Raw genomic sequence first — 13,228 nt, 5'->3', positions numbered from 1 at the left:
AGTAAACTCAGAGAGAGGTTGATCTCAGGACAAAAATGACACATTGATGGCTATGGTGCTCTTTATTTATACTAAACCAAACAGAATTCTCATTGAGTGGATGCATCATTAAGAAACTTTCCAAAGAGAATCTTGGGAGACTATTTAACAATTCTCAAATGCATGAAATAAGGACTTTAAAATATTTAGTAAGCAGTACTTGTGACCAGCTAATACAAAATCAGGACTGGGCTCCTGAGAAAGATTTTGACAACTAACAGTGACATTCCATTGATCCTGAATATCCCCAATAACCTAATCACTGGAGATGCCTAGTTTGCTTCAATGAGACTAAAGCTACAGGTACAGCAACAGCTTCCCTGGTGGCTCAGAGGGTAAAATATCTGCTTGCAATGCAAGATACCCAGGTTCAACCCCCAAGGAAGATCCCTGGGTCAGAAAGATCCCCTGGAGAAATGGCAACCCACTCCAGTATTCTTGCCTGAGGAATGCCATGGACAGAGGAGCCTCATGGGAGTCCATTAGGTCAAAAGAGCTGGACACGGCGGAGTGACTTTCACTTTTCACAACTGAAGAGTTTTGCTCTCAAAAGAGGTTAAAATTATCCTCAGAAATGGTCACCTAATTAGAAGAACTTGCAGCTTCTAAAGACATTGTGGATTTAATTCACTACAAAATGGTTAAAAGAATCCACCAAACAATATAAATCAGAAGAATAGATTGTTTAAAAGGAGCATGAATACCCAATCCCTACAGCTGCCTCAGGGACACCTTCCCCTGAACCCTCTGATTCAGGAGGCACACAACTTCTCATTTCTGCATTTACACAGAGCACCCCTTCCCAGGAAACCACGTCCACAAGACATTTCCACGCACTGTGGTTCCAAGTCTGCCATATCAAGTTGAATTAGGCTACAGTACTGAAAGATGAAAGAAGCTCTCAATCATAATATAATCAGGCATCAGAAAAGACCACACCTACAGAGGAAAGAGGTGACAGAGAACTATAATCTGTTCTTCCGCCCTCAGTGACCCTGGTTAGAGCAGAACCCTGGGCAAAGAGTTAACACTAAAGTCTACTGACTAGGAGATAAAAGAGGATATTACAGGGGTCACTATATGCTGATTCAGTTCAGTTCAGTTCAGTTCAGTTCAGTCGCTCAGTCGTGTCCGACTCTTTGCAACCCCATGAATCGCAGCACGCCAGGCCTCCCTGTCCATCGCCAACTACTGGAGTTCACTCAGACTCGCGTCCATCGAGTCAGTGATGCCATCCAGCCATCTCATCCTCTGTCGTCCCCTTCTCCTCCTGCCCCCAATCCCTCCCAGCATCAGAGTCTTTTCCAATGAGTCAACTCTTCACATGAGGTGGCCAAAATACTGGAGTTTCAGCTTCAGCATCATTCCCTCCAAAGAAATCCCAGGGCTGATCTCCTTCAGAATGGACTGGTTGGATCTCCTTGCAGTCCAAGGGACTCTCAAGAGTCCTCCAACACCGCAGTTCAAAAGCATCAACTCTTTGGTGCTCAGCTTTCTTCACAGTCCAACTCTCACATTCATACATGACTACTGGAAAAACCATAGCCTTGACTAGACGGACTTTTGTTGGCAAAGTAATGTCTCTGCTTTTCAATACGCTTTCTAGGTTGGTCATAACTTTTCTTCCAAGGAGTAAGCGTCTTTTAATTTCATGGCTGCAGTCACCATCTGCCATGATTTTGGAGCCCAAAAAAATAAAGTCTGACACTGTTTCCACTGTTTCCCCATCTATTTCCCATGAAGTGATGGGACCAGATGCCATGATCTTCGTTTTCTGAATGTTGAGCTTTAAGCCAACTTTTTCACTCTCCTCTTTCACTTTCATCAAGAGGCTTTTTAGTTCCTCTTCACTTTCTGTCATAAAGGTGGTGTCATCTGCATATCTGAGGTTATTGATATTTCTCCTGGCAATCTTGATTCTAGCTTGTGCTTCTTCCAGCCCAGCATTTCTGATGATGTACTCTGCAGATTACCATTCTACTAATGTTTTTAGTAGGGTGGATAGGGTCTGTTTAGAGTGCTATAAACCTACAGTATACAGACTACAGTTGTTCTAATGAGAAAAAGTCTTAAAGCCAGAACACGACTGGTTCTGATGAGGACACATGTCAAGTGAGAAACTCTCAAGCCTTCCTTTGCTGACTTGTATGATACAAGTTAAACAAGTGAGAGTCCCTCATTTATTTTATATATTCCATGTTAAAAACCTAAGTTCAGGAAGCAGTGTCTGACTGGTTTGGGGCCTCGCAGACATTGCACATGTTGTTGCTCTTGTTTTGTATTATTTTCTAATTGTCAATCTGGTGCTGGTTAAGAACTGTGTTTCATAGGAGTCTGACTGACACTTCAGGCTTCCAAGGTGACACATTACCTGAGCACACTGTGTTCACCTTGTGTTCCTCAGAAGGCAAAAATGATGAAAGATTATGACTTGCTCTTGGGTGTATTGACAGTTCTGAGCTCCAGATGGGATCAAATAATTTAGCCAAGGCCTGGATACACCCACTGCAGCCATTTCACAGATATTAAGAATTCAAAAGGAGGGAATTCCCTAGCGTTCCAGGGTATAGGCTCCATGCCTCTACTGCAGGGGCCATGGGTTCAATCCCTGTTCTAGGAACTAAAGAGGGACAGCTTGAAAAAGTAGATATCATTTGAAAAAAATTATAAAACAGAACTGAACTTTGGGTATGTGGTATATTTTAAGTGATCTTTTTTTTTTTATTAATGTAGCCTGGGATACCCCTATTATCTGTAATTTATTCTGAAGTAATATACACATCCAAATGACACTCAGGCATTTGCTTAAAACAAATAAATCTGTTTGGTGGCAGTCCTTAGGACCAGACAAGTAGCTACTCACTCATGAAAATGGACTTTGTGACGTCATGTGACCTTGAGGGTTTCTGCACCAAAGAAAGTATCATTGAGGGATTTGTAAGTGACTCTTTGGGCATAACTATCAAGACCTGATTCAGTAATAAGGAGAGGGGAAAATTTCTCACCATTCAGAGTACAGAACACTCCAAACTGCTTTTAATCAGGTATATGTTCAGCATTACTGTGGGGTCAAAATACTTGGTTTCACAAGTATTTAACTCAAGGGTGAAGAGCGTGGTGCTGTTAGGAATATAGATAAAATGTTGACCCTGTATATAATTTACCCACACTGCCATGTCCAGCTTGCAAGACCACTTCTCAGGCAAATTGGCCGAGAGGGTTCAAGACCCAGGAAGATGATTAGTTGCTAGGATAGGGAACTGTGTGATAGTGTCACATGCTTTTGTCTCCACTAAGAGACACAAATGCACTTACTTGCCTAGTGGTACATGCTGGGGAAATCTACCAAAAATCATAAATATTTCTGTGATGATGGCACAGTCAAAGCTATAGCCTCCAGAGAGAAAATACACTGTTCATGATGCTTAACTTACAACACAGAAAAAAAAAACAGAATCTATACCTGAAAATAAATTTATGCTGTAAACTGAGCTTGAGTGGGGATCTAAGACCTAGAATGCCAGATTAATTTTTTCTGGAATGCTTATTTTGTTACTCAAAATTCAGAACTCTGTGACAGTTATTTCATAATTACACAGCTATTACTAAAGCTTAGGCATGTATTTTTAAATTAATAGACACAATATTTATTTTTTCATTTTCCTTCTGATGAGTCTGAGGACATCTCCACAAAACATGGGATTTCCTGGAAATCAGGGGCCATTTCCAATATTTTTATACTTCACTAAATCCAAATTTCACAGGAAGCTTGGTAGAGGAGAGATTCTAAGGTCTAAACCAATTGATGCCTAAATCAAAGAGTTTATAAAATGGCACAACAAGAATAATCTAAACATATTTTACCCTTTGAAACTTATGCTGTGTCACAGGAGGTAAAACATGTAGAATACACAGTAGAACCTGGCTCATATGCTGCTCAGATATAATGCCCTTGAAAATTCCTCATTTAAAAATCTCATTTCAGAGAGGAACTAAGTGATTCACAAAATTAAAATAACCAACTTTATACTTCACATCGGTGTTTTTCTCCTACTGTGAACAAAAATGCATGTAGGAGCTACCTGGTGTTCTTACCAACAAAGGGCTACCAGTGTCACAGCCAGCAGTGCATCGTGCCCTTCACTCAGTGAGTCCTAGGGCGGCCTTCTCTGAAATGATCCTACACAATATGGCTGCTGCACTGCTGAGGTAACAGTTGCACCTGATGTCTGAATGGCTTTACCGGGATTAATGCAGCAAGATTTTCTTTGAGATCCAACTTTATTTTCCCCACAAGTGCTCCACCTACATCAGTGAAAAACATCTGATCAAACCATCAAACTATGAAATATTAGTAGAGACATGATCAAAATAAGAGAATGAATGGTATCTTCTAGTAACTCCTAGAAAATATTATTAATAATATTCCTTACAGTGTTTCAGTGGTTTTATGTTCTTATTTGGGCTTCATGTAATATAAACGCATGTCTTTTTGCGAATAGATGTGAACATTGTACCCAAAAGAGAGTGCAAATAAAAATCCTTGGAGCTGTTAAAACAATAACTACAAAACGGATGCTGTCAGAACACTGAATCAGCATCTCTGGAAGTTGAAATGAATACATGAACTTAGAATCTGAACACTCACTTTTCAAAGGGAATGAAGGAAACAAATTCCCTTCAGAAATTTCAGAGGGAATTTTAGATGACTTGTGCGGGACACACAGATACATCTAAAGAGCACTGGCGTTCAAGGTCCTTCCATTCAACTGTCCTCCTCAGCCATCATCTGGAGTCAGAGGCCTTCCAAAGCACCTTCTTCATCGCTCCCTTCACATCCCTGTTCCTCAGCGTATATATGAGGGGGTTGGTCATAGGGATAATGACAGTGTAGAAGAGAGACATGATCTTGTCCTGATCCTGAGAGTTGTTGCTGCTGGGCTGATAATATACGTAGAAGGCTGTGCCAAAGAACAGGGAGACCACCGTGAGGTGCGATCCACACGTGCCAAATGCTTTTCTCTGCCCTGCAGTGGACTTTATTCTTAAGATCGCCCTGACAATCTGACCATAGGAGAACACAATCAACGCAACAGGTGTGAGAAGAATGATGACACTGGCAAAGAAGGTCATATACACATTCATAGTGGTGTCCACACAAGCAAGTTTGAGAAATGGAGGGATCTCACAAAAGAAGTGGGCTAATTTATTTCTCCCACAACGAGGTAGAAGGAAGACAAGCACTGTCTGCAATAAGGAGTTGGCAAAACCAGTGATCCATGAAGCAGAAGCCATCAGGGCACACAGACGAGGGTGCATGATTGCTGTGTAGTGAAGGGGCCTGCAAACAGCTGCATAGCGGTCCAATGCCATAACTCCTAGGAGAATACATTCTGTACATCCCAATGCCAGAGAGATATACATTTGAACTACACAGCCACCAAAGGAGATGGATTTGTCTGCTCCGCTGAGATTAACTAGGAGCTGTGGAACAATGCTAGTTGTGTAGCACATGTCCAGAAAGCTCAAGTTAGACAGGAAAAAGTACATCGGGGTGTGAAGACGTGGGTCCAAGTAGGACAATGCAATGATGGTTGTGTTTCCCAGCAAAGTGAAGATGTAGAAGATCAAAAGAACCACAAAGAGAACTGGCTCAAGTTGGAGCCTGTCAGAGAAGCCCAATAAGATAAATCCAGTGAAAGAACTTTCATTTTTCTGTTCCATCTTTTGCTAGCACATGGCTCCTGTCAAATCAAGCATTTAGCAATTTATTAAAGGTATCTTCCAAAAAAGTGCAGGGATAAAGAGGAAAATCTGTCATGTTCAAAGACATGGTCATGTGATTTATATGCAACTCTTTGAATAAATGATGTACCTATTGAAATTGAGCTCTGTACTATCACAAGAAGTTATATGCAGAGTTTTATATTGATAATTAATATAAGAAAATAATTAATAATAATAAAATCAAATAATGAACCTTGGTTTGCATCAATCATACATATAAAGTGACTTTTTCAGATTGAGTTTAATAGGATTATAGTATGATCAATATATATGTACATTTTAGAGAAAGTGGGAATGAGGGAAATCAAAGGAGAGTGATCAGAAAGAGTAAGAAAGATGTAAACAAAGGGAGAAAGTTTATTTTAAATATGTATTGCATAATTCTACATAACTGGATATGCACATACATCACATGTAATAGGGGCTTCCCTTGTGGCTCAGCTGGTAAAGAATCCACCTGCAGTGCAGGAGACTTGGGTTCTATCCCTGGGCTAGGCAGATCCCCAGGAGAATGGAAAGGCTACCCAATCCACTATTCTGGCCTAGACAATTCCATGGAATATATAGTCCATGGGGTCACAAAGAGTCAGACAGGACTGAATTATTTTCACTTCACATGGAATAGAATAATAGAAAATAATCTCTGAAATGCATTCAGATATAGAAATTTATGAGCTAGAATGTAGTTGTACAAAGGATTATATTACATTCAAAGTATCACTATGATACTGCCTCATGTAAACATTTTGGCAGAATAGTTACTCTACTCCTACTACATGATATTAGTGAATGCTGTATCCTGGTCTTTTTGGATAGTACTAAAAAGTAAATTGCTCAGAGCCTGAAAAAGCACCTTCAATTATACTGTTTAACTTTTGCTGTTAAGATACCTAAAATTACTAAACCTATTTAACAAGAACTCCAAAAATGTATTCACTGTGCATAGTCAGTTCATGGGCTTTCCTCCTGGCTCAGTGGTAAAGAACCGCCTGCCAATGCAAGAGACACAGGAAACATGGATTCAGTCCCTGGATCAGGATGATACCTTGAAGAAGAAAATGGCAATCCACTTCAGTGCAGAAAATCCTAGTAGGATAGAGTCCATGGGGTCACAAAGAGTTGGACATGACTTAGCAACTAAACAACAGAAGTAGTCAGTTCACAGTAGAAATTCAAAATCCAGTGACCTGCACTTACATTTTCTTTCTGTTGATTTCATTTTCATATATGACCAACAACTAAAATGCCTGAAATCCCTATAGGAAACAGGATTATTCACTATCAACAATTCATTTGAGGGCAATGAAGAACATATAAATGAGGAAGAAATGGATCAATCACAATCTCAGAAATAAGACTTCTAATCAGTATGGACAGGGTTTGGCCAGGTTGGGGAGAAAAGACTGAATGGGGATTTCTTTGCTGTTTACTGAGTGAACGTCCTCAAGACAAAGCGAATCAAGGAAGAAGAACAGAGCAGACAAATGTGCTAAGCAAGGATTGATGTCAAATGGAATAGCATGAAACTGATCCCATAGAAAGCTGGAAAATGACTCTCCAAACAGAACTATCTGCTGGTAAAAATATTCTGTCTTCACTTACACAATCAATGCTACCTGAGCATTTCAAGTGGGGCAGATAAAGAACTGAATTTTAAATTTTTTAATTTAAATTTATTTATTTGGGGGGGGGCTAATTACTTTACAACACTGTATTAGTTTTGCCATACATCAACATGAACCCGCCATGGGTGTACACGTGTTCCCCATCTTGAACCCCCCTCCCACCTCCCTCCCCATACCATCCCCTCTGGGTCATCCCAGTGCACCAGCCCCAAGCATCCTGTATACTGCACTGAACCTGGACTGGCAATTAGTTTCTTATATGATATTATACATGTTTCAATAAAAGAACTGAATTTTAAATTTAACTTTAACTCAGGTAAATTTAAATACCTAGTCATTTAAATGAGTCTAGTTACTACTATGCAGATAACAAGCTGTGGTGCATGCATTGGAGATGCAGTCCCACCTTAACAAAAAGGCAGCCTTTTATATATCCCACAAATCTGTCATTGACTGCAAGCTGCCCCAAACACATTCAGGAAACCTCCTGGCAATGTGGCTCCGATTCAACTGATGGCAAATTTCTGAAGAAGGAAAAAGCTCTGAAGCTATCAGTCAACACTCATGACAAATATGATGTGGACTGGTGCACCAGCCAGTAGAAAAGATCTGAGCTGACACCGGAAGCATTCATACAAAACGTAGAGTTCATTCATAAGTGTGTGCAAGGATGGACGGACAGTCACCAGTGTACATTACACAGCACCTTGTCATTTGCCTAATTTACTGATAAATTAAACATTCAGATCACCTTTTCTGACCCATGTTTCTCCTCTCAAATTGGTATTTCTCCTCAATTGAAGAATGATCATATTTCATTAACAATAAATGTAAAAATGCATTGACACAATAACCACAAAATGGACATTCATTGTTGTAACTAAAACTAGCATGTGGAAAAGTACACATGTTCATTTCTTTAAGAAAATGAACGTTTTAAAACTACAGGTATTGACAATACACTTTAAGAAACATTCTGTAATTTCACAGAAAATAAGGAGCTGAGGAAAAAATAAGTATACAGTCTAATATTTTCACATACACATATATACTATTATTCAATTACTGAAGGACATGTTTTATTGCAGCCAAAAACCTTGCATTTAAATTTTTCCATGTATACATACTGAGACAAAATGAATATACTACAATAGGATGAAATGTCTAGGAACAAAATGTTGGCTTCTATCAGGAACAGTTAAGTTCTTAAAGTTGGTGAATTTTTATAAGAACTTCTGTTTCTTTTGCCAACTGACATGTACGTTACTCAATGTAACCTTTAAAGAACACTTGCACTGAAAACAAGCTAACTTACCAATTCCTAAAGTGCTACAGAGATCAAGTTCCAGTCCTCTCAGTGTTATTCACCTCATGTGAGTGTCCTAAGCTCATTCTCTACCTCATTTCCAAGTTCCTGCCTTTAATACAACACTGGGCATAGGAACCTAGGTATGTAGACTAAGGATGCAGGTTGCATGCAATGAATACATAAGTTGGCTCTACCAGCTTTGGAATATCCTTAAGTTTTCCTTAAGCAAGAAGATGCTTTCTCTTGATAACTCCAAATACCTTCACAAGGTACTGAAGATCAGCATTGTGCCTTGCCGGTAGGATGACATAGGAAGGCAATTTCAAACTCTCAGGATTCCTTCTGAATAGAATGCCTTGGCTCTATGACAGAGAGCTCATTATGAAAGCATGAGATTGGTATGAAATGTCAGTAAAACTGGTCTGGTGAAAACTGTTTACCTGGCTGAAGTCTCTGAGGAATGTATGTCCTATACTGTTAATTAGCTGATGTCACCTAGCTGCCCAGAGATGACAATCCTCGGGGAAAATGAATATCACAGAGAATCCAAGAGAATACCTAATCTGCCTCTTTTGTAACTTCTCATATGTGATAGAGGTCAGATAACTCCCTAGACTTTGCAGTTATCTTAGCTCTCTTCTTTTAATGGCTTAGTTATTTTACTAAACACTTGAGATTTTTTCACACAATTGCAAAAAAAAAAAAAACTGTATATATAAATAAGAACTCTTTCAGTTACTTAACATTAAATATAAGTTAATTTTCACCTAATTTCCATAAACTAATATTCATAATTTCACCTAAAATCCACATAATATTCATTTTAAAATTCTTTTTTTCTTTGTTTTATACTTAAATTTATTTATTTTTAATTGAAGGAGAATTGCTTTACAGTATTTTGTTGGCTTCTGCCAAACATCATACAAATCAGCCATAGGTATAACTATGTCCCTTCCCTCTTGTGCCTCCCTCCACATCCTACTCCTCTAGGATGTACAGAGCCCCTGTTTGAGTCCCTGAGTCATTCAGCAAATTATAACCAACTTCTAAGAGATCACAGAGTTAAAGTTTAGGCAGATTCTAACCTTTAAGGTAATACATTAAATAGCAACACCCACATTTTACTCCCAAACTTCTAATGTGGCTAAGGAAAAATATCAAGTCTTCTATGACATTGTTCAATTGCTATCAGAGAGTTGCAAGAATTTACTTAAACAAACAGAAAAACTATTGACTTTTTAAATGGAACTTCCACGGTTTTCTACAGCTCAGCTCATCTTTCCATTTACGATGCACATGATTGAGTTATTTAAGATAGCTATAATTGCTAAAGTAAATTGAAAGAAACTTGAAGGGTATTGTGTGTTTTGAAGTTTGAAAATCAATCAATTTCAAAACAACTTATAAGCTTGACTACACAAGGAAAAGGCAAGAATACTTAACATCTGTCTATGGAAGGCTTTGGCCTAACCATCAAATGCAGCTTCAAAAATATAAAATCTCTTTTCCCCACTAGAACACATTTTGTTTCAAAGTAATAGACCACTGCTAGTTAGTAGTATAAGCTATCCAAGAGAAAGCTATTTAGGTTTGAAGCATCTTGGTTTTCACATGTTATTAGAAAAGCACAGAGAACTTCGATAATTAACTTACATTTTATAGCCAGCCATTTCCCATATAAGCATAAATTCATTTTTTAAATAACATACTACCCATAGAGAGAAACTATCTCTTCCTTAAAATAGTCTTAATTAGAATTTTCTCAGTAATCTCGCCACTATTTAAATCCCAACATAATATTAATAAGGAGCCTTAAGAAAGACTAATATGGCATAGGGTGTCCATAGATGGAGAAAATCTGCTGCTGCTGCTGAGTCGCTTCAGTCATGTCCGACTCTATGCGACCCCATAGACAGCAGCCCACCAGGCTCCCCTGTCCCTGGGATTTTCCAGGCAAGAAGACTGGAGTGGGTTGCCATTTCCTTCAATGCATGAAAGTGAAAAGTGAAAGTGAAGTCGCTCAGCCATGTCCACTTGTTTGCAACCCCATGGACTGCAGCCTACGAGGCTCCTCCATCCATGGGATTTTCCAAGCAAGAGTACTAGAGCAGGGTGCCATTGCCTTCTCCAGAAGAGAATCATAGACATGCTATTAACACTTCTTCCTGGTTCAATCTTGCTGCTGCAAATATTAATTAGCAAAATAATGTTGGATAATAATTTGACATTATCTAGGAATGCTAACTTGAAATTACGTTTTTTCCTATGCTATTTTTCAAAATTCTTCTTTTATTGAAATATAATACAGCAAAAGCAAGATCTATTTTTTTAATCTACAAATGAGGATTCAGCAAAATATAATCATTATTAAAAACCCTGTTAAGAGGTTAAGATAAGCTACAAACTGGAAGAAAATATTTTCAAACTGCTTATCATAGAAAATAGTCGTATCTAGAATGTACAAAGCATCTCAAAACTCTACAATAAGAAAATAACTCAATTAAAACACATTCAAGCAGATAACTCACCAATGTAAATATACAGATGGTAAAGATATCATTATGAAACATGAAAACATGTTTAGCATCACTCAGTTCAGTTCAGGTCAGTTCAGTCGCTCAGTCGTGTCCAACTCTTTGCAACCCCATGAATCACAGCACGCCAGGCCTCCCTGTCCATCACCAACTCCCGGAGTTCACTCAGACTCGCGTCCATCGAGTCAGTGATGCCATCCAGCCATCTCATCCTTTGTCATTCCCTTCTCCTCCTGCCCCCAATCCCTCCCAGCATCAGAGACTTTTCCAATGAGTCAACTCTTCGCATGAGGTGGCCAAAGTACTGGAGTTTCAGCTTCAGCATCATTCCCTCCAAAGAAATCATCAGCAAAATGCAGACTAAGACCATGAAGACATATCACCACTCACCTACTAGAACAAAAATGAAAAATATAGGAACAATACCAAGTGTTGGTGAGATTGTGGAAAACTTGAATCACTCATACATTACTAATGAGAATATAAAATGATGCAGTTACTTGATAAAAGATTTGGCTGTCTCTTTAAAAACTGAACATGCACTTGCCATACAGCCCAATAATCATGCTCTTGGGCATTTATGGCAAAGAAACAAAAATTTATTCCACACAAAAACCTGTGCACAATTATTCATAGCAGCTTTATCTGCAACAGCAAAAAGCTGAAAACTAAAATATTCTCAACAAATACTGGTACATCCATACCATGGAATACTACTTGGCAATAAAAAAGAATACACTATTGATACACACAACATTTTGGATGAATCTCAAGGGTATTATGTTGAATGAAAATAAGTCTATGTTAATAGGTGAAGTATGATCCCATCTATATAACACCTATGAAATAACAAAACAAAAGAGACAGAGACCAAATTAGTACTGCTCAGGAGTTAGGGATGGTTTTACAGAGAGTTCAGGGGAGGGGGTGCTTCCCAGATAGCTCAGTTGGTAAAGAATCCACCTGCAATGCAGAGGACCCTGGTTTGATTCCTGGGTTGGGAAGAATCCCTTGGAGAAAGAAAAGGCTACCCACTCCAGTATTCCACCCTAGAGAATTGCATGGACTGTATAGAGCAGGGGGTCTAAAGAGTTGGATGTGACTGAACAACTTTAATTTGCAGGGGAAGGGAGGGACTAGAAGTGACTATAAAGGAGTATCACAAGGGAGATGTGTGTGGTGATGGGATAAATCTATATCTTGATTGTGATGGTAGCTACAGGAATTTACATGGGGAAATATTTACATAGACCTAAACACACACAATGTACATATGTCAGTTTCCTAGTTTTTAAATTGTGTTATAGCTGTATAATGGGCTTCACTGGTAGCTCAGCTGGTAAAGAATCCACTTGCAAAGCAGGAGACTCTGGATCAATTCCTGAGTCGGGAAGATCCCATGGAGAAGGGACAGGCTACCCACTCCAGAAATCTTGGGCTTCCATGGTGGCGCAGAGGGTAAACAATCTGCCTGCAATGCAGGAGACTTCAGTTTGATCACTGGGTTGGGAGATTCCCTGGAAGAGGACATGGCAACCACTCCTGGAGAATCCCCATGGACAGAGGTGCCAGGTGGGCTACAGTCCATGGGGTGGCAAAGAGTCAGACACAACTGAGCCTCTAAGCACAGCACAGCATAGTTATATAATATAAAATCACTGGGAGGAAATAGATCAAATTTTCAAGACTTCTCTCTACTAACTTTGGATTCCCATCAATCTGTAATTATTTCAAACTAAATAGTCTAAAAAGAAAAAAGACTTGGATAGAACAAGAACTGGCGAATGAGAAAGAGAGGGACAGACAGACACAAAAGAATAAGAATGGCAAAGAGAGAGATGAGAGAGGAAGCTGCTCAAAAGGGGAGAAGATTCCTGTTCACTCATGACATACTGGTTCCAGATCTCCTTTCCTCCCATTGGGCACAGTGAATC

General features: G+C 39.1%; 1 pseudogene; it reads right to left on the bottom strand.

Moving 5' to 3' along the window:
* Positions 1-4,824: 4,824 nt before the first annotated feature.
* LOC138425607 (putative olfactory receptor 2B8) lies at positions 4,825-5,778 on the bottom strand (annotated as a pseudogene).
* Positions 5,779-13,228: the final 7,450 nt, after the last annotated feature.

Source organism: Ovis canadensis, chromosome 20 (assembly GCF_042477335.2).
Source record: "Ovis canadensis isolate MfBH-ARS-UI-01 breed Bighorn chromosome 20, ARS-UI_OviCan_v2, whole genome shotgun sequence".
NCBI classification, from domain to species: Eukaryota; Metazoa; Chordata; class Mammalia; order Artiodactyla; family Bovidae; genus Ovis; species Ovis canadensis.
The sequence above is the reverse complement of the archived record's forward strand: the minus strand, read 5'-3'. Positions and strand labels throughout refer to the sequence as shown.